The sequence below is a fragment of the Pinus tabuliformis genome, chromosome 1_2, assembly GCF_031772625.1.
Source record: "Pinus tabuliformis cultivar Carrire ecotype Pingquan chromosome 1_2, CPIR1, whole genome shotgun sequence".
Lineage (NCBI taxonomy): Eukaryota > Viridiplantae > Streptophyta > Pinopsida > Pinales > Pinaceae > Pinus > Pinus tabuliformis.
The window spans coordinates 379,607,303-379,634,885 of NC_142298.1; the positions used below are offsets into that span (position 1 = coordinate 379,607,303).

Genomic DNA, 27,583 nt, shown 5'->3' on the forward strand with positions numbered 1-27,583 from the left:
TCGGGTGGAGAGACAGTTCGAGCTAGGGGACATGGTCTACCTACGGTTACAGCCATACCGATAGTCATCACTAAAGCAGAAGGGGGCTAAGAAGCTTAAGCCCCACTTTTATGGGCCGTACAGGGTGATACGCAGGGTTGGACAAGTTGCATATGAGTTGGAGCTGCCCCAAGGCAGCAAGATTCATAACATTTTCCATGTATCATGCCTGAAAAAGGCATTGGGGCAGCAGGTGACAGTGACAAATGAGCTACCACCCATGGATGACGAGGGGCATTTGGTATTGCAGCCGGAGGTTATCATTGATACCAGGGAGAGGCAGCTGCAGAGCAGGACGGTCCGGGAATTCTTGGTGAGGTGGAAGAATTTGCCAGATGAGGATGCCATTTGGGAAAGTGAGAAGATCTTGCAGCATCCATCACTTCCGTTGCTTGAGGACAAGCAACATTTCGCTGGGGGAGACTGTAATATTCCTAATTAGCCATGTCTAATTAGGAATATTACAGTCTCCCGCAGCAAAATGTTGCTTGTCCTCAAGCAACTGATTATTACAGTCTCACCCAGTGAAATGTTGCTTGTCCTCAAGCAACTGAAGTGATGGATGCTGCAAGATCTTCTCGCTTGGTTAATTGGAATATTCGATTTTGCCCAATTTTTGCCTTCTATAGTTATTTATAAATAAAAAAAGTGAAGATGGGGGACATCACTCACTTTAAGAATAAAAAGTCACTTCCTAATAGCACAACATTGTGACTTAAAGAGGAGCCAAGGGGGCCAAAGGGGAACACAGAAATGGGGCCCACGCAGACACATGGAGGGACTGTGCAGGAGGGAAGAACACATGGCAAGAGGGGAATCATGCAGGAGGAGATGAGCCTAGGGATTGTGAGAGGCAGAGGCTATAAAATAGAGAGGAGCCCCCTCATTTTGGATCATTCAGTTATGAGCATTTGAGATAGTCGCTTCGACTTAGAGCACGCTGGCTGTTTAGCTAGTCTGCAGCACTATTTAGTGCATTGAGTGTCTCCGTTCGGAGATCTCACCCTTAGCCCTGGGGGACTTCGAGTGCCTGCTCGGGCAAGGTATTTCCATCAGTATTTCAGCAGTAGTTTTATCAGCATTTCAGCAGCAGTTTTATTAGCATTTTGGAGGATTGCACAACATTTGGAGAGGGACACAGTTCTTTTTGGTTGTAGTGCTGGATTGGGGTTTTGCAGGTGGATTTATGCTGGGAGATTGAGCAGGGGTCTAGCTCTTGTCTCATTGGAGGATTTTTTGCAGGGTTTTAAGTAGTATTTCAGGCAGAGTTTAGAGGGGTTTTCTTCAGTGGCAACGCAGGGCTTGAGGAACTACGCAGAACCCCAAGAGGGTGTTTTTCGAGGGTCGGCCATTCCAGGAAAGCTTTCTGGGTTTTTCTGGGTTTCTTGAGTAGAGCCCGAATCCAGAGTTTCAGCTTTTTCCGAGGACGGGAGCAGCCCCAAATCATCATTCATTTTCTAGCAGCACAACAACAGCATCCACGCAGAGAGGCCATTCTTGTCATTCTGAGAGTATTTCTTCACTTGCCTTGTGCAAGTCGAGGTTCCATCTATCTAATCACCTCTTGTACTCGTTTATTGCTCAGTATAATAAAATGGCTTAGCATTTCTCGCTGCATTTCTTGTGTATCTGCTTATATTTCTGGTTTACATACGCTGTTCCACTGTTATTTTATCACTTCTGGGTTATTATATCATTTGCACATATTTGGTTGGAGTTTTTGCTGGGGTTTGAGGAATATTCTGGGTTAGGAATATTACAATTTAACTTTTGTCATGTCCTTCTTACCTCCATGATAAGAATCTGATTTGGAACGAGAAATTTTACCTTTCCGCTTCCTTGCCTTAATCACTAAGGCACAATTCTCTTCATCATCAGTCTTTGTTGAAGAGCCATTCCTGGTGTTCCTCCTGATCTTATCCTACATCAAATCCAACCATAGTCGTTCCCTATCTAGCAGCGTATCCCAACCATTGACAGAGCCCTGATAACTATGCCAACTCTTTGGGAGTCCAAGAAGAGCAAGGCTCACCATATCCTCCTCGGCAACTGTGATTCCAACACTTCCAAGTTCATCCCGACATTGAGTGAACTTGGTCAAGTACTTTGGAATAGTCTCGCATTTCTCCATCTTGATTTTACGAAGTTTATCCTTCAGTGCCAACTTCCCTTGATCACTTCTATTCTGATACAAGTCCATTAATGTTTTCCACATAGCATGCGGAGTTTCCTCGCCATGGAGACTCGAGACAATGTGGTCTCAAACTCCCTCAAGGGTTATCCGCCTTGCCTTCGCCACACACTTCTTCCATTCGGCCAAGTTTTGTGCATTCATAGCTACTGGCTTGGGGACTTCTTAATCAATGAATTCCTTCAAGCCATTATCTTCTAGCACAACCTCCATCCTGTCCCTCCAGGCTATAAAATTCGAGCTGCCTTCCAAGGCATACTCAAGCCTCAACCCATGGAACGCCATCTGCCAATCCTGAAGTATGTATGCAAATTCGACTTTCACCTGTAACCCAGAAACTCAAAACTTCGAAATCTCCTCTAGAGAGCTGATTTTAAATCAACAATATCTCCCTCATCTGAACTCCGATTCGGCCGATTTTTTTTTTTGAATTTGGGTATCCTTTCCCAAGGAATCCAAATCTGCAATGTGTTTATGAAAATTTTGCACAGAACTTCTCTGCAACTATCGGGCTAAAAAAAATCTTGCGTCGATACCATGTAGAAAACCTGTAGATTCACAAGCTCATGTAATCTACTAAAATAAGAGACAAGAATCTACTTATACTCTTTACAGCGGAAGCCCATAAACATCGAGCAAATAATAATCAATAGAGGAAGAGAATCAAAGGCACATAACACAATAAATATCCGGGGAAAGCCACAGCTCAAAACCCCACTATCTGTTTTGTATTAATCCAGAAAATTAAGATGAAATTACAATGCTTGTTCTCTCTAGAACAATCCCAGCACTCAGCAAATTCAATCTCCAACTCATAAGCAAGTTCAAGGCCAAAGATTAGCCAATTCACAAGCTCTCCAAGTCTCTATTCCAATGTGTAATTCCTATGAAGGATAGCTTGTATTTAAAGGGAAATAAAGCCTCTCAAAATAGCATAATCCCTCAAGGATCAGTTCCTGAATGCATGCACTATCAGTGCAACTCAGAAAAATCTAAAATAAATAGTACAGTCCTTGCACTCTAGTCTCAACTGGGTCTTTCTCAGAATCAACATGCATGAGTTTTTGATGGCGGAATCTTTAGTTAACTAGAGTAGCACTAATTAGGTCACTAGTGTCCCAACTGACTATTTACTCACTATTAGTTTTTGAAACTGATTGGAACTAATTTAACTAGACTTAACTCAATAAACTGAGTTAACTAATTACAACTCATTCATAACTCATCCTGAACTCCTATAAGTTAGGGAGAACATATATATGTCTTCTAAAAGACTTCCAATTCGAATTTCCTAAATTAATTAAGTTAATTAAACTTAATTAATTATTTTTAAATTGCTATGAGAAAGGAATTCTATTTTAATTCACAGTTTAGATCAAGGACAAATTAAACTCGAATTTCTTGTTGCCATTTCTCAACACTACATCAGCATTAGCATTGTCCTTCCTAGGAATAGGAACATCTCAGATCTTTCTAAGAGTAGAATCTTCATCGAAAGTGACATCATGACTTAATTCCACTTCCCTTTGACCAGGCACATAGATTTTATATGCCTTTGAATTTTCAATGTAGCCCACAAACGTTCCTTTCTTCTCAGATGCATCTAGTTTGTTTCTTTTCTCTTTCGGAACATGAAAGTATACGATAAAACCGAAAATTCTAAAATGTGAAACATTAGGTCTCTTACTGGTAATACCTCTTCGGGTGTCTTGAAGTCCAAAGCTTGATATGGGCATCGGTTTTGGACATACACAGTGGTGTTATCATCTTCTTCCCATAAGAACTTCAGAAGACCTTCATCATGAAGCATAGCTCGGGTGGCTTCAATGATCATTTTGTTCAGGAGTATATGTTGTTGTAGTCTCCCTCTTAATGCCAACTTCTCTACAATAGTATTTGAATTCATTTGACGCATATTCAGTCCCATTATCGGTCCTCGGTATTTTGATCTTCTTCACTGTTTGATTCTCGATCAAGGCTTTGAAGGAACAGAACCATTTGAATACTTCATCCTTATTATTTAAGAAATAGATCCATGTCTTGTGAGAGAAGTCAACCACAAAAATAGCATAATACAAATATCCAACCAAAGATGTCATGGGAAAAATACCTGATAGATCAGAATGGACCAATTGAAGAATATCAGTGGTTTGAGTATCACTTGAGGGGAATGGTCCCCTTGTATGTTTTCCATCTTCACATCCTTGACAAACACCTTCATGATTTAAGTTGAATTCAGGCATCCCTGTGACCATCTTCCTTACATCGGGTAAGGATTTGAAATGAAGGTGAGCAAATCTCCGGTGCCATAATTCAAATTGAAGAGAGACGTAACAAATCATTGCTCCCAATGGACTCCCTCCAACCTGGTACAGACCTTCAACCCTGAATCCAAGAGTGAATGCATCTCTTGGGTTCCTTTGCTAAAGGCGAACCTTCTCATCAATGATTGTCACCTTGAAGCTTTTATCTTCCATTGTAGAAATAGAAACTAAGTTTTTTTTAGATCAGGTACATATAGCACTTCTTGCAAATGAAGAGTTTGACCTTGATTTAAGTGAAGAGTAACAGTCCCAATTCCTTTCATGGGATAAATGAAATTATCCCCAAGTATAATCTCCATATTTGTCTTCTTTTCAACCAAGTTTGAGAGAGCTTCCTTGTACCCTGAAGTGCCTTGAGGCACCACTATCAATTAACGAATGGTCCAAAGTATCTGGAGGAGAGGCGGTGGAGAGGGAAGAAATAAGAATAAATTATTTTTGCTTTACACTATTAACTTCATCATACCTGGATTTTCTCGACTTCTTGGGAGGATGACCACTTCCATTTCGAGCAGCGGGAGCATTCCTGTTTCCTTTGTTATTGAACATGTTGTTCCTTTGATTGCCATTGCCTTTGAAGTTTTTATTATTTTCATCATCTCTTGGAGTATCCTTCTTGTGAGGACATTCTCTAGCGAAGTGGCCAAACCTGTTACAATTGAAGCACCTTCCTTTTCTTCTTTCTTTGAATCCTAGCTTGAACCCTTGTCCCTGATTCCTAGAAATAACCATGGCCCCAAGAGTGGTCTTGACCTCCCTCAACCTCTTCAACATGATGAATGAAGAAGCAAACCGTGTATCAACAATCTTCAACAATGATAGATTCTTGTACTCCTTGTAGATAGTGAGGGCATTTGTATGATTTTGCACAAAGTTACGGATATGTCGTGCATCCTCAGTAATGTTACCAATCCAAAGCACATCAGAAGCAATGGATTTCAGTGCTAAGTTCAATGAATGGACAATGCAAGGTGTCCAAAACACTTGTGGATATTTAGGTTCCACAATCATGCCAACAACGTTGCAAACAGGTGCATTATCTATAATGATTTGCACACAAGAATCAACACCTACGTCTTCAATAACTTTAATAAACAAGTCACCCATAAATTGTGAATCCTTGTATTCTCCAAGTGTATCCACTGCTTTCAAGAAAATTGGACCATTCAAGGAAGACACCATGAAGTTGATGAGTGGGTGTCATGCTGGATCTGTCCATCCATCAGAAACAATGCTAACCCCAAATGTTGGCCATGATGCTTTAATAGGCTCAAGCATTTTTTGCACCTCTCTTTTTTTGCCGTCGTCAACAATGTGGTTCTAAGCTTCTCTGAACTAGGAGGCACATACCATGATGGAGACGCGTGAGTTAGAGCTTGGCACATCTCAATAAATAGAGGTGAGAATGCAACATTAAAGGATATGAAGTTTTGATAGAAAAAAGGCAATGGTGAGATCAAGCTCTTCCCGTTTATCTTTTTGAAAAATCTTGTCCATTGGACCAAGTGAAATCGCCTTTCTTTTTGTTGCTTGTTCTCGAATAGAACTCTCAAATGGAAATTTGGTGGTGTCTTTCCACAAAAAAGGAAGGGGGTCATCAATCTTGGTTTTTTTAATTTTGCAGCCACATTTGCCATACCAACAGTGAACTCTTTTTCCATTTATTTCCTCTTTTGTAAAGGAACTTGTGTACAAGCTCCAACTCCACAACTTGGTAAAGCCAACAAATTTCCTTTCACACAAAAATATGTGCTTGTGAAAGTATAGTGGCAAAAGTTGCATCTCCAATTCACATTGCCTCCTCCCTTCCCTTTGCTGCTTGGCCGATCCTCTCTTGTGACATATTTCCACAAGGGATATTTCTCAATGTTACCTTTAGGAAGAAGTCTTCCCTCAACATTACTTGCAGCAGACTCTGATGATATTGGGGGAGGAGGGGCATCTCCAATGGGGACATTCTTCCCCTTCCTTTACGCCCTACATGTTGCCCTTGATTGAGCCATGAATATTGTAAAAGAAATAAACAAAACATGCACAAATTTGTAAAAGAAATGCATATACAAACTGTTGTAATACAAATGCAAAAAAATAGAGAGGAAATGCACTTACTTGTTGCTTGAATCTCCTTGAAAACGCTCCAAACCCTTGGCTCCTTGCTCCAAACTTCTAACAGCAAACCCACAACTCACTTCTTGCAAAAGGAATGACACAAAATGATAAAGAAAATCAGAAAGTGCACCCTTTTATTGGCCCACAAGTTCTTTTTTGCTAGATTCGTGTTTGGATTTCATGACACGATGTGTCCGAACGGGACACGATCCAGATTTGATTGTGTCCCATTCGGACACGACGTGTTACGAAATTCAGACATGATTTAGGGCGAATCGAATCCGATTCGCAGGATTCGGACACTTGCAAAAAAATCAACGAATCCGGTTTCATAGGCGTTGACTTGTTTTGACTGTGTTTTTGTAAGGGAGATCTTTGTTTGGGTAGGCCACATTTTTGGGCACAGAAATCGAGGTTGTTTGACTAGCATTGATTGCAAAAGGGTTCGCTACTGTAATTTTCTAAACTTAAATAAATAGTGATATACAAAGCAAAAACAATTTACAGTACAAAAAATGTAAACAATTAACAAATGCTCGTAAAAACTCTGGAATTAAGAACCAGCTGAGCCATTTTATTAATCAATGGAGCAAGTACAATAGTATGGAGGAATGCACCTGGGCTTGCCTCAATGGCAAGCGTGACAGAACCCAAGTGATAATACAATGATTTCAAATGCTAGAAATGACTGCTCCTCTAATGCTCTGCGCTGCCCAGAAAACTTCATTGCTGCCTGGAAAGGGACTGCAAGAACTCCTCCTCCGGTGCTCAAAAAATTATGAAACTTTAGCGACAACCTCCTTGGCTAAAACCCACAAAAACGAAGAAATGGTTTGGCTCAATTTGGAATTCCCAAAATCGACCCCCAAAGACTCTATTCAATCCCCAGTGATTCCACATTGTCTTCTACAAAGATACCACTAAAAACCCCACCTTCGGTGCTCACAAAATTATAAAACTTTATATTTGGGATCCTTTTCAAAAACCCATAAAACCCCAAAAATGGCTTGGCCTAATTTTGACCTCCAAAATTCGACCTCTTCTATGGCCCACGCCCTCCAAACAGCACCAAAAATATGACCTGCAAGGAATGAACAAAAAGTCCTCCTCCAAGCTCTGAAATGGAAGAAAACACCACTCCAAATATCTCCTCTACCCTCCACGACAAAGCTCAGCCTCAAGGACTGATACTCTACCCATCAAATGAGCTCCCACACATTGCCTCTGTCAGGTCAAGGTAACTCCAGAGTTGGCAGAAAAGACTGATTGATTATATCATTAGGTAACTATTGTTTATATACATGAATGTGACTGATCAGTTCATCTTCTTGATGATTGTTCACATTCCAGTTTACCCAACCGCTGAGGATTAGGTGTCAACATTCCCCCCCTTAATCTGAAGGGATGTTGGTGAGTCCAAGCATCGTTTTGAATCTTTCAAGCTTTTCTCTTCCAAGCGCTTTGGTGAAGATGTCTGCAATTTGTACATTTGTGGAACAATGACGGAGATGGATTGTTTTGGCCTTAACATGATGTCGGATCAGATGATATTTAGTATTGATGTGCTTAGTACGATCATGGAACTTTGGGTTCTTGGCCAACTTTATTGCAGAGGTGTTATCAATCATGAGTGGAGTTGATTGTACTTGTTTTACTTGCAAATCTTCAAGAATTTTCCTGAGTCACACAATTTCTTTCGTTGCTTCAGCTGCTGCTACGTATTCTGCTTCTGTTGTGGAATCTGCTGGAACTGATTGTTTGCGTGATCTCCAGGAGACAGCTCCTGATCCAAGACTCATAGCATATCCTGAAGTAGATACCCCAGTTTCTTTGTCTCCATCGAAGTCTGAATCAGAGTATCCAATCAAGCTGAAGTTGTCCACCTGTGTATACTTGATTCCAAGGTCTTGAGTTCCCTTCAAGTACCTTAGAACTCTTTTTGCAGCAGACCAATGTCCCTCAGAAGGATTTTGCATAAACCTGGAGAGGATTCCAACAGCAAATGAAATGTCTGGTCTGGTAGTAGTGAGGTAGATGAGACTTCCTACAAGCTGTCTATACTTTGTTGCATCCTCAAATTCCTTTCCTTCAATAGATGTGAGCTTCAAGTTTTGTTCCATTGGAGTAGAAAGAGGATTGCACTCTGTCATGCCAAATCTGTTTAACAAATCTCCAATGTATTTCTTTTGAGAAAGCAATATGGATTTTGGATGTTGGGTTACTTCAATGCCAAGATAGTAATGAACATAGCCCAAATCAGTCATTTCAAAACTTTTTCCTAATTCTTTCTTTATGGATGCAATATAGCTTTCATTGTTCCCTGTCATTAAAAGATCATCTACATATACCACAAGATATACAATTGTTTTGCCAACTTTCTTGACAAATAAAGTTGCATCATCAAGATCAAAATGATTGAAGTTGAGTTTCAGAAGATGCTCAGTTAGTTTTTCATACCAGGCTCGTGGTGCTTGTTTGAGGCCATACAAGGACTTCACAAGTTTGCATACTTTATGTTCATGTCCTTTCACAGCAAATCCTTCAGGCTGGGACATAAAAACATTCTCTTTTAGATCTCCATTCAAGAATGCAGTTTTTACATCCATTTTATGGACTTTCCAACCGTTCTGAGCAGCTAGTGCAAAGAGTGTCCGGATGGTGGCCCATTTTGCTGTGGGGGCAAAAGTTTCCTCATAATCGACCCCTTCCTTCTGTGCAAAACCTTTTGCCACAAGCCTAGCTTTGTGCTTGTCAAGTGAGCCATCAACTTTGTACTTGTTCTTGTAGACCCACTTGCAGCCAATTGGTTTGGTTCCACATGGAGGATCAACCAGCTTCCAAGTGCCATTCTTTATGAGAGCATTATACTCCTTTTGCATCGCTTCTTTCCATTCATCATGAGAAGCAGCTTCTTTGAAGGAAGTTGGTTCAAAATCTGTAGACAAGTTCAATTCACAATCATAAGTAACATCCATATCAACAGGTGAATTAGAGTCATCTACATCACCTCCATTTTGTCGGTTTGAATTTCTGGTTCCTGTTTGTTAGGCCCCTATACTACTAGTGTAACCCCTTATTGTTATTAGTATAACCCACCTATTATATTAATGTACCCATGTAGTGCCCATATTGTTACTATTATGCCACATAGAAGCCCACCATTGTTACTGTTGTGCCCTACAATATTATTGTTATGTAGGCTTTGATTGTATTGGGACCACTTAGACTCCTATATATAGAAAGGAGGTATTTTCATTTGTATCATCCAAGAATTGTTCATTTATGTAATGTAAAGGAGGTTGCCCCCTCGAAGAGGCTGAATTCTAAGGCGTTGATCTTTCTTTTCTATCTTTTCTTGAGCTGGTTTCATAACATTTGGTATCAGAGCTTTGGATTCTAGGGTTTCGTTGCTCCAAACAGGTCATCGTGGCATTTTCGCTATAACTTTTTTTTCTGTGACGTTTCAGAAGTCGCAAAAAAAACCCATTTGAGAAGAATTGGAGTTGAACCTTGGGTCCGAATTTTAGATATTTTTACGCGATATTTTCGGAGATATGATCTGAGGAAGTTGGTCTTTTTGCAGACTCCTAAATTACACTCAAAACAGGTGACCTGGAGAAAATCGTCATAACTTTCTTTCTGAGTATCGGATTGAAATTTCGTAAGAAGGTACAGAAAGAGGACGGACTGTAGTTTCTGTTTATATATTTTTTAGAGTCAAAGGTTGAAACAGTGACACGTGGCACTTCATACAAGTTCGCTCTACTGAACTAGTTTATAATCAGGTCACTGCGGGAGATTGTGCATAACTCTTTCTTGGAGAATCCAATTTGGATCAGACTTGTGGCATTGGAAAGAGGACACAGAGGGCTATTACAGGTCACAATTTCAGAACTTAAAGATCCGAAAGTACAGAGTTACAGTTGTTTCAAGGTAGAGCTCCTAAAATCAAGAAAAAGCAAGATGAGGAAGTTTGATGGCAAGGATCCGGTAAATTGGATACTTCAGATGGAGCAATATTTTGATATACATGGGGTACAACTGTTACAAAAGGTATGTATTGCATCTTCATATTTAGAACCAGATCAATTTTTATGGTACAAAGGGCTTTGTTCTCGTAAAAAACTTGTTACGTGGTCAATTTTCACGGAGGAAATGATAGCACATTATGAGGATACGAAGAGCAACACCTTCTTTAGAGCAACAACACAACAATTGGAAAGAGTAAAAGGGCTTTGTGACATAATGGAAAGCAAAATTAGGGAAACTAGGAAGCATACCCCTCACAACTATAAAGATGGAAGTGTTGTTTCTCCCAGCCTTCCACAACCTACAAGGGTTACACCACAACAATTGGAAGAAAAAAGAGAAAAAGGGCTTTGTTACAATTGTGATAGCAAATGCACTAAAGGTCATAGGTGTGCTGAGAAGAAATTATTTTACATAGAATATGAAGAGGAAGAAGAAAATGATCAAGAAACATCAAAAGAAGAGGATATACGCCAGGACACCACCCCAGAGAAAGAAGAAATGAATCAGACCATATCTTGTAAAGCATTGACAAGAATTACCACTCCTCAAACTCTCAAGATAGAAGGACATATCAAGAACAAAAAGGTGCAAGAAGTGAAATATCACATCGAGAAAGAAGAAATGAATCCAACCATATCTTGTAATTCAATGGATGAAATTACCACTCCTCAAACTATCAAGATAGAAAGACACATCAAGAAGAAAAATGTTCAAGAAGTGAAAGATCACATCGAGCATCAAGAAATGAATCCGACCATATCTTGTAAAGGACTGGAAGAAATTACCACTCCTCAAAAGATAGAAGGACATATCAAGAAGAAAAAGGTTCAAGCAGAGAAAGATCATATCGAGCATCAACAGCAAGTTCTCCGACTTTTAAAGGATAACGCCACTTCGGTGCAAAATCAAATGAAACAACAGGTAGATCAACATCGTAGTGAAAAATGTTTTGATGTAAGTGATTGGGTATTTTTACTGCTACATCTCAAGCAAGCTATTTATGAGAAGGAAATGTTGGCAATACTACATGCACTTAAAAAATGGCGACCTTACCGAATGGGAAGACGCTTCAAGGATGAGGATGTGAAAGCATTGTTTTGTGCTATTTATATTATCCAACCAAATTGGATAAACGAAGCAACGGATGAATGGAAGAAGAACGAAGAAGTATGGCCACTTATTCAAAAATTGCAAAAGATCCCAATTCAAGCAATATTGCCAGAAATTGAAGAGGAAGGAAAAATCATATTGGAACCTGGAGCACTTCACAGAAACAAGAACCCAACAGCTATGAAATCGATCAATTTCAGAGTATCTCATCAAGTGGAAGAACTTACCCGCTGAATATTCCACATGGGAGGACAAGAATTTTATATAGAAGCATCAAGAACTACTCAAGCATTGAGGACAACGCTTTTTGAAGGAGAGGGGCATGTTAGGCCCCTATACTACTAGTGTAACCCCTTATTGTTATTAGTATAACCCACTTATTATATTGATGTACCCATGTAGTGCCCATATTGTTACTATTGTGCCCCATAGAAGCCCACTATTTTTATTATTATGCCCTTACATTATTATTGTTAGGTCGGATGGATTATATTGTGACTCCTTAGACTCCTATATATAGAAAGGAGGTTTTGTCATTTGTATCATCCAAGAAGCATACCCCTCACAACTCTAAAGATGGAAGTGTTGTTTCTCCCAGCCTTCCACAACCTACAAGGGTTACACCACAACAATTGGAAGAAAAAAGAGAAAAAGGGCTTTGTTACAATTGTGATAGCAAATGCACTAAAGGTCATAGGTGTGCTGAGAAGAAATTATTTTACATAGAATATGAAGAGGAGGAAGAAAAGGATCAAGAAACATCAAAAGAAGAGGATATACGTCAGGACACCACCCCAGAGAAAGAAGAAATGAATCAGACCATATCTTGTAAAGCATTGGCAAGAATTACCACTCCTCAAACTCTCAAGATAGAAGGACATATCAAGAATAAAAAGGTGCAAGAAGTGAAAGATCACATCGAGAAAGAAGAAATGAATCCAACCATATCTTGTAATTCAATGGATGAAATTACCACTCCTCAAACTATCAAGATAGAAGGACACATCAAGAAGAAAAATGTTCAAGAAGTGAAAGATCACATCGAGCATCAAGAAATGAATCCGACCATATCTTGTAAAGGACTGGAAGAAATTACCACTCCTCAAAAGATAGAAGGACATATCAAGAAGAAAAAGGTCCAAGTAGAGAAAGATCATATCGAGCATGAACAGCAAGTTCTCCAACTTTTAAAGGATAACGCCACTTCGGTGCAAAATCAAATGAAACAACAGGTAGATCAACATCGTAGTGAAAAATGTTTTGATGTGAGTGATTGGGTATTTTTACTGCTACATCTCAAGCAAGCTATTTATGAGAAGGAAATGTTGGCAATACTACATGCACTTAAAAAATGGCGACCTTACCGAATGGGAAGACGCTTCAAGGATGAGGATGTGGAAGCATTGTTTTATGCTATTTATATTATCCAACCAAATTGGATAAACGAAGCAACGGATGAATGGAAGAAGAACGAAGAAGTATGGCCACTTATTCAAAAGTTGCAAAAGATCCCAATTCAAGCAATATTGCCAGAAATTGAAGAGGAAGGAAAAATCATATTGGAACCTGGAGCAGTCACAGAAACAAGAACCCGACAGCTACGAAATCGATCAATTTCAGGGTATCTCATCAAGTGGAAGAACTTACCCACTGAATATTCCACATGGGAGGACAAGAATTTTATATAGAAGCATCAAGAACTACTCAAGCGTTGAGGACAACGCTTTTTGAAGGAGAGGGGCATGTTAGGCCCCTATACTACTAGTGTAACCCCTTATTGTTATTAGTATAACCCACCTATTATATTAATGTACCCATGTAGTGCCCATATTGTTACTATTATGCCACATAGAAGCCCACCATTGTTACTGTTGTGCCCTACAATATTATTGTTATGTAGGCTTTGATTGTATTGGGACCACTTAGACTCCTATATATAGAAAGGAGGTATTTTCATTTGTATCATCCAAGAATTGTTCATTTATGTAATGTAAAGGAGGTTGCCCCCTCGAAGAGGCTGAATTCTAAGGCGTTGATCTTTCTTTTCTATCTTTTCTTGAGCTGGTTTCATAACACTGTTTTTCCAATTTCATCAGGATGAACACTTTCAAGTGTCTTTGTCAGCCACTTTGGGGGACCTTTCTGAGATGGTCCTGGCTGCTCTGTTGATTGAGTTGGGACTGAATCAAGATTGAGTCTCCCAATTCTATCAATTACATCACTTAAAGGATCATCCGATGTTGAAGTTTCATGCAAGGGAGATTGTTCTTCAGAAGAATATTCCACATGTTGATCTAGTATAGGAATCCCCCCTTCAAGATGTGGAATCTGACTATCAAACTCTTGAAATGATTTCGTTTTTGTGAATCTATCCAAGCGATCAAGTTGCCGCTCAACAACACTGTCATATTTGGATGATTCAAGAAAAATGACATCTCTAGATACAACAAACTTTTTATTTACTTCATCATAGAGACGGTATGCTTTAGAGGTGTTTGAATACCCCAGGAAGATACACTTACGACTTCTAGCACCAAGTTTGTTTCTATGTACCTTTGGTATTAAAGCATAACAGGTGGAACCAAAAATCCTGAGATGTTTTACCGAAGGAACATGTCCATACCACAATTCATAAGGAGTCTTGTTTCTTATAGCACTAGATGGACATCTATTCTTTATATATGCAGCACATAGAACAGCGTCAGCCCAAAACATTATCTTTACAATTTTGAAGAAAAGCATAGATCGTACCATATTCAAGATTGTTCTATTCATTCTTTCTGCTACACCATTCTGTTGGGGATTATAAGGTACAGTTGTTTGATGTTTGATCCCATGTTGGCGAAGATAGTTTTCAAATTCATTTGATGTATATTCTTTTCCATTATCAGTGCGAATAGACCCAATATGAGATTGTGCATCATTTTCAATCCACTTATGAAAATTCTTGAATGTTTGAAAAGCATCAGATTTGTTCTTCAATAAATAAACCCAACACATTCTGGTGTAATCATCAATAAATGTCATGATATATTTATTTCCATTTGCAGAAGGAACAGGCATTGGACCACATAAATCTGAATGAATGAGTTCAAGCTTCCTATGTGCTCTTGAATGTGAATCATGAAAAGACTGTTTGCTATGCTTTCCTAGAATGCAAGCATCACATTGCTTATGTTTCCTAGGAATTGTAGGCAAACCAGCAACACCATTTTTCTTCAATAAGCGAAGACTGTCATAGTTTAAATGTCCAAATCTAGCATGCCATAATAAACTTGATGGAAGTGTACCTTCTTCATGATGAGAAATATATGAGAAATGTTGTGCATGAGCAGAGGTTCCTTGCAGTTTAAGAAGTCTTTCTTCTTCTATTCCCCTCATGACAAGTGAGTGGTCAGATGCCTTTCTTACCTCAAGCTTTCCATCAAACATATGAATGGAGTGACCTTGCTGGCGGATGTGGACCAAGGACAGCAAGTTTCTCTTGAGCTGTGGGAGATATAGAACATGATCCAGAAGAAAGTCTGGAAGACCAGGCAGTTTAAGCCTGATTGTGCCACGCCCTGATGGCTTGATTTTTGACTGATTTACAAAGTATACTGCTCCATCAACATTGTCAGTGAAATCTTCAAAAAAATCTTTCCTATGAGTCATATGACAGGTTGCTCCTGAATCAAGCAGCCAATCATTTTTCGAAGAAGTAAGTGAAGCATTAAACAAATCTTCATTTACTCCAATGTTACATTGTGCCTCAATATAGTGAGCGGATTCAGGTGCTTTACCTTTGTCTGTATCATCAGTTTTACCTTTCTGCTGGTTTCTTCTCTGCTCAATTTTGTCCCATGGTAGCTTGCATGTAGAAGCATCATGTGATCCATTTCGTTTGCAGCGAATGCAATGCAGATCTGCCTTTTCTCCTTGAGAATGTCTGCCCCCCCTGCCTCTGAAGTATCTTCCTCTTCCTCTTCGTCCACCTCTTCCTCTTGTAGAATCTTGAGCAGGATGCTTTTCTTTATGAGCAAGGCAAACAGTCTCTTCAGAAGATTCAGGGACTGTCTTCTTTCCAAAGGCTTTCTCTCTTTCAGCAAACTTTTTCACAAGAGAGTCAAAGGTTATATCTTTAAGATTTCCATTTGCTTGTAATGACTCAAGATAATTGGAGTAGGTAGGATAGAGTGCTTTGAGAAAGGCAATAAGAGGGATATTCGGCTCAACCTTAGTGGATTTAATATCATGCATTATAGACTTTACTTCAAATGCAAGAGCAAGAGGATCATTATTTTTCAGTTCAAGAGTGAAGAGTTTAATCATGAGCTGAACAACTTCAAGTGCAGAATGTGAGTCATAGAGTTCTTTCAGCTTTTGTAAAGCTTCAAAGGCAGTGGAATAAGATGAAATATGACGACTTACTTCTTCATTTACAGATGCTGCGATTAATGCATAGGCTTTGCTGTTCTTATTTTCCCAAATGGCGAGTTCTTTGTCTGATGTAGGCTGCACAGGGTCTTTGTCTTCTTCTCCGACACACACTCCTTTCCACAACTCATTGTAGATGAGGGTGTGTTTTACCATCCGGGACCATTTAGGATAGTTCTCCTTGCCAGTGAGAACTATTCCTACCATAGAGATGATTGAATGCATTCTGTAAAAAATACTTCTGCTAAAAAAAAAACTTTTGCTGATAAAAAGAACTTCTGCTGATAAAAACTTTCTGCTGATATACAGTGAAATTGTACTCAAAAGGGCAACAGATTTCAAATTCTTTATGCACTAAGTTTTCTTCAAATGTCTCCAAAATTTTATAAAATATCCTCCACAAAATATTCAAACAGCGTCCAAAACGCATTCAAAACTTATTCAAACAGTTTACAGCGCATTCAAAACTTATTCAAACAGCTTACAGCGCATTCAAAACTTATTCAAATAGCTGGTCAATATATATATGTTGGTCAATCATCAACAAGGCATATACATGCGGTTTAATACCAAACTTTATGGAAACATATACCACTCGGACGGTGCTAATAGTTCTCTGACAGGAGCTTTCAGGCCTTCGAATAGTTGTAACCTTCGATGGATTGAATCGCTATGTGCCTTCCAAGAGTTTGGCATTGAGCACAGGTCGGAGGGTCGGGTCAGGGCACTCCAGCAGAAGCTGAAATACCTCGTTGACGCCGAGGAGGCAGCAAAAATTCAAGAAGCCGAAGCTGCTGCCTTCAAGGAGAAGACAGATATCGAAGCAACTCGCAAATGATTTCTGCTGGATTGACCTACTGACTGGACCACTGGTTCTTTGAATGCTTCATGTTAATATGGACGCGGAGACTATGACCATAAATGCGAAGGCAAATCATACACAGTCACCCTTGATTGGACTCTGTGCTATTCAAAACCCACGAGTGTGAAGACCAGAGCCGAGGCGCAGAGCGGACTTCAATAGATCGAGGTAAACGTAAAAAAATATGAATTGTTGTATAACAAGGCTTTTAGCCTTTTTGATACAAATAACCCAGCAGTCCCATACCACCATAAAGCATATAACTCTTATGGAGATACGGTTCCCAATCAAGCTTGTAATGAAGAACAATGTACATCAATTAAGAACTGCAATGCGAAAACAAAGATTTGTTAAAAATCGAAAACCAGGAATATACTTGGTAGAAAGCGTCTTGCAAAAATATTTGAATCTGATACGCCATTTCCTTTGAAATCTCCTCAACGGAAGGATTTCAGAGCCGGTGCATTAGGTGTGGACAGAGGCAATCAATGCACAAAGAATCAATGACTTTTAACGGATGCGCATAGAGTCAAACGTTCAGGCAGATGCGTTATGGCCAGACAAACGTTCAGGCAGAGGCGTTATGGCCAGACAAACGTTTCAGGCAGAGGCGTTATGGCCAGATGCGTTATGAACAGAGGAGTTACAAGGAATCTGGGACCTGCGCTCTGATACCATGTCAAGTCAGGGTAACTCCAGACTTGGCAGAAAAGACTGATTGATTATTTCATTAGGTAACTATTGTTTATATACATGAATTTGACTGATCAGTTCATCTTCTTGATGACTGTTCACATTCCAGTTTACCCAACCGCTGAGGATTAGGTGTCAACAACCTCTACGCTGGCCCAGGTAGTGCGAAAGTCACACTGCCAAGCCAGAAGCTCAATCAGCTCCCACACTCTCTTAGATGCTGACAATCCTCCCTAGCCTCCTCTTTGGAAAATCTCACATCAAATCTCCACTGCTAAGAACCACCAATGAACTCGGCCTCCTCTCCATTGCGTCCCCCAATAATACGCACAACCTGGAAGGGAATGCTATTGCTAGGAATCACAATGTGATCCTCCTGAAGAAATGAAGAAAACCTTCCTAGGGTGGCACTCAAAGTCCCCCGAAGAAAGGGTGAGCTTTTCTCCTGAAGAACTCATGCTAAACAGCAGTGACTCGGCTAAGCAACTCGAGCAACCAAAGAGAAATCAATATACTCCAATAAGATGAATGAATGAGATGAAGAGAGTTGTCTTCCTTATATAGATTTTGTGGAGCACTTTTCCCTCTAATATGTCCTCCATCGTGGGCCCTCACTTAATCACCATCATGCAAAACTTAACCACCTCCATGCAAATTGAACTAGGGAGTGCATAACTTAACCACAACACAAATAAATTTTCCTAAGTCTGATCTCCTAATAAAATCAAATGGGGTTCACTAGCTCCAAAATTGGCCCCATAGTACAAATATAAATGTTGTTCCAAAATGATTTAGGAAGGGACATGACAGTCCTCCTCTCCCAAATGTTGTTTTTCCCCAAGCAACTTCGGTGTTGGATGTTCAAGTATGTGCTTGCCCTCCCAAGTAGCATCCTCATTCGACAAGTTCCTCCAATACACCAAAAATTGCTTGTCCTCAAACAGTGCCTGAAGAAGCGCCCTCTCTGACTGTGGATCCCCACTGTCGCTGCAAACTTCACACATTTAATACTGTGGTAAGCCAGTTATTATCTGTTGATATTAAAATTTCAGATGAAGATAAGTGCGTCAGTGTGTTGTGTTCTCTACCAGATTCGTGGGATAGTTTAGTTTTGAATAGGTAGCAATGCAACTGCCTTCCAGTTTGATGAAATAGTCTCATCCTTACTGACGGAGGAGATGAGACGGAAAAATATGGAGAGCCAAAATGGTGATGCTTTGTCTGTACGAGGACGGTCCCAGAAAATAAACAAAAATAAGTTCTCGAGTGGTAGATCTAAATCTAGAGGCATATCTAAATCTCCAGGAAATCCTATAAAGTTGTGCTGGAAATGCGGAAAGGAAGGGCACTACAAAAGGGACTGTAAATCTAAAGCTCCTGAAAAAGGAAAGGGATCTGATGATGCTCCTTCTGCAGAGGCGAAAACCACCTCAGATGAAGGTGGGGATGTGTACTTGGCTTCTTCTTCAAGTACACATGTAGATCATGAGGCATGGTTGATTGACTCAGATGCATCCTTTCACTTCACTCCCCATAGAGAGTGGTTTTGCGAGTATGAGAAATATGATGGTGGTGATGTCTTCTTAGGGGATGACAGGAAGGCTAGAATCATTGGTCGCAGAAAAGTCAAGTTGAAGTTGCAAGGTGGAAGGATTAGAACACTTCCGGGTGTTCTGCATATTCCTGCATTAGCCAGAAATCTGATTTCTATTGCAAGCTGAATGATGCAGGTGTAAAAACAGTGTTCGAGAAAGATACCTGCAAGATGGTTCAGGGAGCACTGGTATTGATGCGGGGAATTCAGATTGGAACTCTGTACCAGCTGCAAGGTAGCATTGTTATTGATGGGTGCAACAGTTTTGTGGTTCCTGAAAGTGGAGCAGAAAATTTAGAGGTCTCTGGAGAAAATAACATGCTATGGAATTAAAGGCTTGGACATATTGGAGAGAAGGGCCTTCGAATACCTCATGGTAAAAGTATGGTAGAAGGTATGTCTAATAGCTCTTTGGATTTTGATTTCTCTAAAAATTGTGTATATGGGAAGCAGAATTGAGTGAGTTTCCCCTCTGGTGGTAAGAGGGTGAAATAGATATTAGAGCTTGTGCACAGTGATGTGTTTAGACCTGTGTTGGTTCCATCACTGGGTAAGTCTGTGTACTATGTATCATTTATAGATGATTTTTAAAGGAATACATGGATATATTTCCTCAAGAAGAAATTTGAATTCTTTGATAAGGCTATGGTGGAAAACCAAACAGAGAAGAAGATAAAGGTGCTGAGGACAGATAACGATGGAGAGTTTTACAAGAAGCAATTTGAAGAGTTCTGTAAGAAGTGTGGTATAGCACGACATAAAACTAGTCCATACACACCTGAGCAAAATGGAGTTGCAGAAAGAATGAACAAGACGTTGATGGAAAAGGCAAGAAGCATGCTCAGTGGTGCTAGGTTAGGACAAGAATTCTAGACAGAGGCGGTGGAGACTGCATGTTACCTGGTCAACAAATCACCTTCATCAGCGTTGGAGGATAAGACTCCACAAGAGGTATGGACTGGTAAGAAACATTATCTTTCACATTTGAGGGTATTTGGATGTGATGCATATGCACATGTTCCAAAGGAGAAAAAACAAAGTTGGATAGTAAATTTGAAAAGTGCATCTTTATTGGGTATAAAGATGGCTTAAAAGGTTATAAGCTTTGGAACCCTATAACAAGGAAGGTTGTGTACAACCAAGATGTGGTGTTTAGAGAGGTGAAAGATGTTATTAAAAATGAAGTCCTACCAAAGGTACCTGAGAAGATAGAGTTTGAGCTAAAGAAGGAAGAATCAGACTCTACAACAGAAGAGGAATCAGAAGAGGAAGAGCCACAAACTCTGGTTGTGAGAAGATCAATTTGAGAAAGAAGACAGCCAGAAAGGTATAGTCCATTTTCTTTCTATTCAAATTTTGCTTTATCTATTACTGATGATGATCACATAACTGTGAAGGAAGCAGTATATTTAGAGGATGGCAAACTCTGGAAAGAGGCCATGGTTGATGAAATGGCATCTTTGCACAAAAATGATGTTTGGGATTTGGTGGAGTTGTCAGTTGGAAGGAAACCCATTGGTAGAAAATGGGTGTTCAAGAAGAAGATGAATGCAAAAGGAAAGGTGGAGAATTACAAGGCTCAGTTGGTAGCAAAAGATTATTTCCAGGTGTCGGAATTGATTTTGGTGATATTTTTTCCCCTGTTGCCAAGGTAGCTTCTATTCAATTACTTCTATTTGTTGTTGTTTCTTTTGATTTTGAGGTATAACAAATGGATGTGAAGACAACATTTCTTCACGGGGATCTGGAAGAAGAGATCTACATGAAGACACCCGAAGGCTTTGCGGTGAAGGGTAAGAAAGAAATGGTATGCAAGTTAAAAAAGTCTCTGTATGGGTTAAAACAGTCACCAAGGATGTGGTATCAGAAATTTGATACATTTATACGGGGACTTGGCTTCACTAGAAGCAAAGCAAATCATTGTGTGTATTTTAAACTAATTGGTGACCGTGTTATTTTTTTGGTCTTGTATGTGGATGATATGTCGCTGGTTGGAAATGACAAATAAATTATCTAGGATTTGAAGACCCAGTTGTCCTCCAAATTCGACATGAAAGATCTTGGTGTTGCAAACTATATTTTGGGCATGGAAATTAAATGAGATCGAGAAAAGAGGAAGCTCTGGTTAAACCAGAGGAATTATGTCAAGACAATACTGCAAAGGTTTAATAAGCAGGATAGTAAACCGATGAAGGTTCCTATTCCTGTAGGTGTAAAGTTATTTGTTGAACAGTGTCCCAAGACACAAGAAGAGGAAGATGACATGTCCCGTGTTCCATATGCAAGTGTAGTTGGTAGTCTAATGTATGCAATGGTCTGTACTAGACTAGACATTGCACATGCATTATGAGTATTGAGAAGGTTTATGTCAAAACCAGGGAAGGAGCATTGGACAACAGTGAAATTGGTTTTCAGGTATTTGCGTGGCAGTAATGATTATGATTTGTGCTACCAAGGAAGACTAGGATTGGACAGATTTCTGAACATCTGTGGCTTTATTGATGCAGACTGAACTAGAGATCTGGATTAGAGAAGATCTACAAGTGGGTATGTGTTTAAAACTATTTGGAGGTGCAGTCAGTTGGATGAATAAGAGACAAACTGTAGTGGCACTTTCAACTACAAAGGCAGAACACATGGCAGCCACTCATGCAAGCAAGGAAGCAATCTAGTTGCAGAGATTGTGTTCAAGTATGGGATTAGTACAGCGAGCTATAAGGATAGACTGTGATAGCGAAAGTGCAATTTTTTTGGCAAAGAACCCTACTTATCATTCAAAGACAAGGCACATTGATGTTCAGTATCACTTTGTGAGGGATATGGTAGAAGAAAAAAAGGTGTTGCTGGTAAAGGTGGACACTTTGAATAATACCACAGATGCATTGACAAAGTCTGTGAGCACTGAGAAGTTCTCTTGGTGTGGAGAAACAATGGGTGTTGCAGGGCTAGATGAATGACTAAGCTCTCTTGTGGAAAGAAAAAAACAAGTGGGAGAGTGTTGGGTTGTGTTATATTCTTTCCATGACTAGCCAGACACCCCTTCGTTGTGTCGGGCACAGCGGGGGGGTCACAAGGGGGTGGAAGCCCCCCTTGTCGGGGGGTTTGGGGTTCCGTGGGAATTTTTTTTTGGATTCTATATTAGGTGGTCGGACCTACCTATGGTTTTGTGCATGGATTTCGCACATGGTTTTGGGCGCGATGGTTTTCGGTCCATGATAATTTGTAGATCCGATCAAGGGAACTATAGTTATGTTCTAATCCAGGGTTAATGGATTGGGGTTTATGGATGCTTTGGCATGTATATATATGTATTGTAACATTGAAAGGAAAATAATGAAAAATCAATCTGGTAGTCCTGGTTTTGGGATCCAGGGGAAAATCTCTGTGTATATTTGTTTTATGTGTTATGTTCTCACCATTGTTTATCTTCTGTTTTTAGAATTCGTATGCGGGTAATTTCTGTACGGGGTTAAAAGCTACAGTGGTTCCCTTCCTAAAGCTAAGCCAGTAGGGTAGATCCCACAGGACTAGGATTGAGGATTAACCCCCATTTAAGGTGAGGGAACAAAACTAGAGTCAAAGCCCTTGCTTCTTCCAACTCACCCAGTAATCCATGCCAAATATGCCCAAAGAAAAACAAGCATAAGCACCGGATTGCACAATGAAAAATATACCTTTAGGATTGGATTGCCCACCTTCAAACATATGCTCTTGAAAAATGGGTGAGGGGACATATGACTAGCTCAAGGAGTGGAGATCAAATGGCACAACACATCAGCTACATTGGTGGCTCTCAGGGGTTGCTCGTTGTCGACTAAAGACAAATCTAGGAGAGAAATTCTCCTATGGGGTCACCTACTTTTTGTGGGTAACATTTGGCTCCAACTGGGGCATGACCTCACTATAGAGTGCACGAACCATGTACTCGAATGGAAGGTCATGAGAACACCAACAATCCTCTAGGCTGGAAGACCTGTATCCTGCACTTCATAAACAACGTTGGTAGCATGTGCCCTAGGTGTGTGAAATTTTTAACCCTATTGCAGCAACTGGAAATTATTCTTCTAACTTGTTAATATTAAGTGCAGTTTATTTACTATGACAAATAACGAATAAAATCACAACTGCAATTTTCACCATAAAAACATTGTGGAAAATAAAATGTTGGAAACTAAGAAAATGCTAGCACACACACAATAAAATTGACACAATTGTTTTTGGACATTTGTCCTCGGAAAAACCCAATGCGGTAAACCGGTGCAACAGATGAGGGTTTTATTATTATGCAACAGTGAAATAATCTGAGTACAATCTATGGATGCCCAGCTGACTATCTAATCAACAAATATCTGGAAAAAATATTAGAAAGAAAATTCTCTCTCTCCATAAGCAATCTCGACACTGCTTGCCTTAGAAAATCCGACCATCCAAACCCTTGCGCAAGCCCTCTATGAGGTCCCTGCGCTGTCCCTCTCACGTGTGGCCCTGTTCAGCCTCTGATCAAGCCATCATGCCTGTCTCTGCTACTGGAAGTGACTCTATGACCCTATGGAAAATTATCCCGACCTCTGGAAGCTGAATCGACCTCCCGCTCAGCTAAATTGAATTGCTAAACTGAAGCCTCTATGTAGTCCTTGCGCAACTTCTCTATGGAATAGTTCTACCACTTGTTTCCTCTCCAAAGCTAGAAAACTTCCTCCAGACTCACTATCTCTGCTCCCTCACTGTCTCTGCATCCCCTCTAGCTCGAACTCTCTCTGCTCAACTGTTGGATGCTTGATCTGCCAAGGAAATCGATCTCTCAAGTGTGTCTATCTCCAACCCCATCAACTTCCTCTTATAATCTCTTTTTGGTGAAACAACGACCATGATTAGATTCCCACCAACGACTAAGATCATCTCTAAGTCAATCCATGTGAGTTTTTAGAGAAATTTCACCTTTCTCAATTAATTACTGTTAAATAATTACTTTTCCTAAGTTAGATTTAGGAAATATTTAATTATTGATTAATTAACTTAATTGAGACATCTCTAGGTGTTTTCTCCTGAATCTTTTTCTAGGTTCTAATGCTCTTGTGTTTCTTAGCCTCTCTGACCAAAGTCGAGAGTAGAAAGCCTATCCAATGCTACAAAAACTAACAAGGTGTACTTTTATCACACATGTTTTCATTGCATAATAAAACCATACTGAAATTAAAATTTACTCTATGATGCACATTTAACCCAAATGCACTTATTTTAGTATGAGAACATGATATGATGATATTAGCTATGCAAAATCAATATGCAATGCATCCTACTCTAACATACATTCTACACTATGTGAATGCTAAGTATATTCATATAGCCAATGTAACCAGCATATCATTAAATCAAGATCATATTTGCTATCCCTATGATCAATTATGATACGTACTTGAAAGCAAACATGACAATCATGACACTCATATGCATGGTCACAAGGGTGGGCGGTGGGAAAATAAAGCAACCATGAATCATGTGAAGGAACAAAAAACAAAGGAGGGGAACATGAGTCAGGTTTGCACCATCGGGTCTTTCCTTTAATCAAGAATATGGAGAAACCAATGATCAAACCCCATAAATTTTTCTTAAAGATTCTTTTATTCATGAAGTTCCCTTTTATATCTTCATGCTCTGGCCGAGAAGGATAGGAGGGAAAATAAGGCAAGCAAGGGGAATTACACCAATTGGGTTGCCTATTGCAAGAATCATGTTGAAAAGGGGAGACCACCATGTGTTCATCATTTTCGATACTAATGCCCAAGGATTGCTGAAAAGAGATCAATATTCTTGATGGCATGGAATACAAGGCAAATCGAGATCGTTATCAAGTTCATCATCAACATCATAAATGCCATAATTAGATGCTTGACATGTGATATAACCTTGGTGTATGTGCTAGCATATCCTTATAAAGCAGATCACATTATATGTGCCAAAATGGTCAATGGTGGTGACAACCACCCTTACATCTACAACAGTGAGTGCGAAGATAATCCTCCATATACGGATGCCTCAAATAAACGTGCCAACACCCTTGAAGCTTGAACACCCTTCTTAAATATGCCCTCTAGTAAAAACTCCCATCAAATGATTTGAAATGCCAAGTCAAAGGGGAGTGCTCTAGGAAAGAGTGCATTGGATGCCCTTGGAATGTGTGCAATGCTTCATTTGGTAACTCATGTGAAAATTCCTAGACCGGAATCCTTACTGCAATAAACTGACGTTACTTCTTCTACTTGTTAATCCATTCAAGTTATTTATGGTGTTCTACTGTAAATATTGAAGTAAATACACTGCAGCCTTCACTCTTTAATTATTACATGCGGAAACAAGAATCTGAACAAAAAGGAAATACACAACACATCTACACATTTGTTTTTGGACAAATCTCCTTGGAAAAACCTAATGCGGGAAAACCCTTGCAACAACTGAGGGTTTTATTATTATGCAGTAGTAATTCTGAGTACATTTCGTTGGATGCCCAACTGGCTATCCTATACAGAGAGACACTGGACAAAATAAGTAGTGATATGCTCTCACCCTGTCACTTGAAGAATTCGACTCTGATCTCGCTAGAATAGAGGCTCTGCATCCCTTTTACATCAGCTTCTGTGTAGAACTGCATCAAACCCACGCAATCTCTGCATCACCTCTGCTAGGGACTCTGTTGCTCCTCCTTCGGACCCTCCGCTGACTAGAAACTTTGATTTCCAACCTCCCGGTCTCACACCCCGGCTCCCAGCTTCTGAAACTCGAATTCCTCAACAAGAATTTGATCTCCCTCTAGGCTCTGTGTTGCCACTGCATCAGCCTTGCGTGGGCCAGCGTCAACCTCTCTCTAGATGTCATTCTGTCCTCTCTGCCTTGTACTCTCTGGCCCAGGAAGAATCCTCACTGGATACTATCCTTGCCCCTCACTATAAAAGATCACTTTGAAATTCTCTCCAGCAGCTGCTGTGCTTCAAAAAATTGATCTTCTAATCTTTACTTGATGTGTTTTCCAAGTGCCCATCAATATCCTTCTTATAATCCTCCAGTTGAGAACCAATGGCCCAGATTAGATTCTGATCAATGGCTCAAATCACTTGGACTCGATCTTTGTCTTCTTCTAGAAGTTTTACCCACAATTAGATCAATACCCTTCAATTATTTTAATTTCCTAAGTTTAGACTTAGGCACCCATTAAAAATAATTAATTATTTTAATAAAACTGTCTCCGGGTGGAATTTCTCAAAATGATTTATGGGTATTGGAGAATGCATGTGTCCAAGCCTCCCTGCAAATTTTAAGGCTTAGAACACATCCGATGCTACCAGAAATCAACAACTCCTTCCAAAGATAGCCACGGGAATCAGTCACATAATGGAGTGTTCTTCTTCTACTGCTGTTTGACCCTGTCCCCCTTTTTGCATTATAATGTGCATTGAATGCTCAACAGATATACCATAAAATCCTCCAAGAAACCTCTTAGATGCTGGTAACTTTTCTCAGGGAAAGATTTTGAGAAAGTATTATCTCCAAAAGACAAACAGCGCCCTCCATATTCATACAAATATATGCTGGTCATAACCATCCTTACACCAGTTGCATCAGTTCTTGGTTCTGCCTCATCAGAATGCCCAGAAAGTACAGCAACTTGTCCTCCAAGATGGATCCAAAAAATGCTAAAGTTAGTCTGCCAAAATAGTGAAGAAAAGGCCCCAGAAGGTGATCCAGTTCAGCTACAGGTAGTCCAGTATCATCTATGCAAGGCACATCATGGTCATAAAAATAACTGGTTATTTCTCCACAACAAATCATATTTCCAACTTCTGCTTGAGGATGAAACAGGCTGTATATACTATAAATATTTCAAGAGAGTACTAATCATGAAAAAAAACCAATCTGCAACTAACTCTGCCATAAATTATACTTCCTCTTCTAAGTTTGAGAGTGAAGATGTGCTGTAATTGTGCCTAACTGACTGCTGGCTGTTAAATGTCAAGACAGGTATGAGATGGTGTAGCAACAGCTCTATAAAATTTCCCTAGGAAAAGATATTATAGCTTTAAATCACGTGTCAAAGCTGGGTGAAATATTCAAGGATAAAAACTGAGAATAGAACAAGCACTAGCACCATACATTTGCCACTCAAACCTGAAGAAGGAACCAGATATTCACTAGTTTGCTGATCTGTTTTACATCTTCCT

The 27,583-nt window shown here is 39.8% G+C and overlaps 1 protein-coding gene across 2 annotated transcripts in view; it reads left to right on the forward strand.

The window, feature by feature from the left end:
• Positions 1–27,583, forward strand: part of LOC149205960 (ferric reduction oxidase 6-like) — a 261,829-nt gene that overhangs the window by 232,353 nt on the left and 1,893 nt on the right. The window lies entirely within an intron of this gene.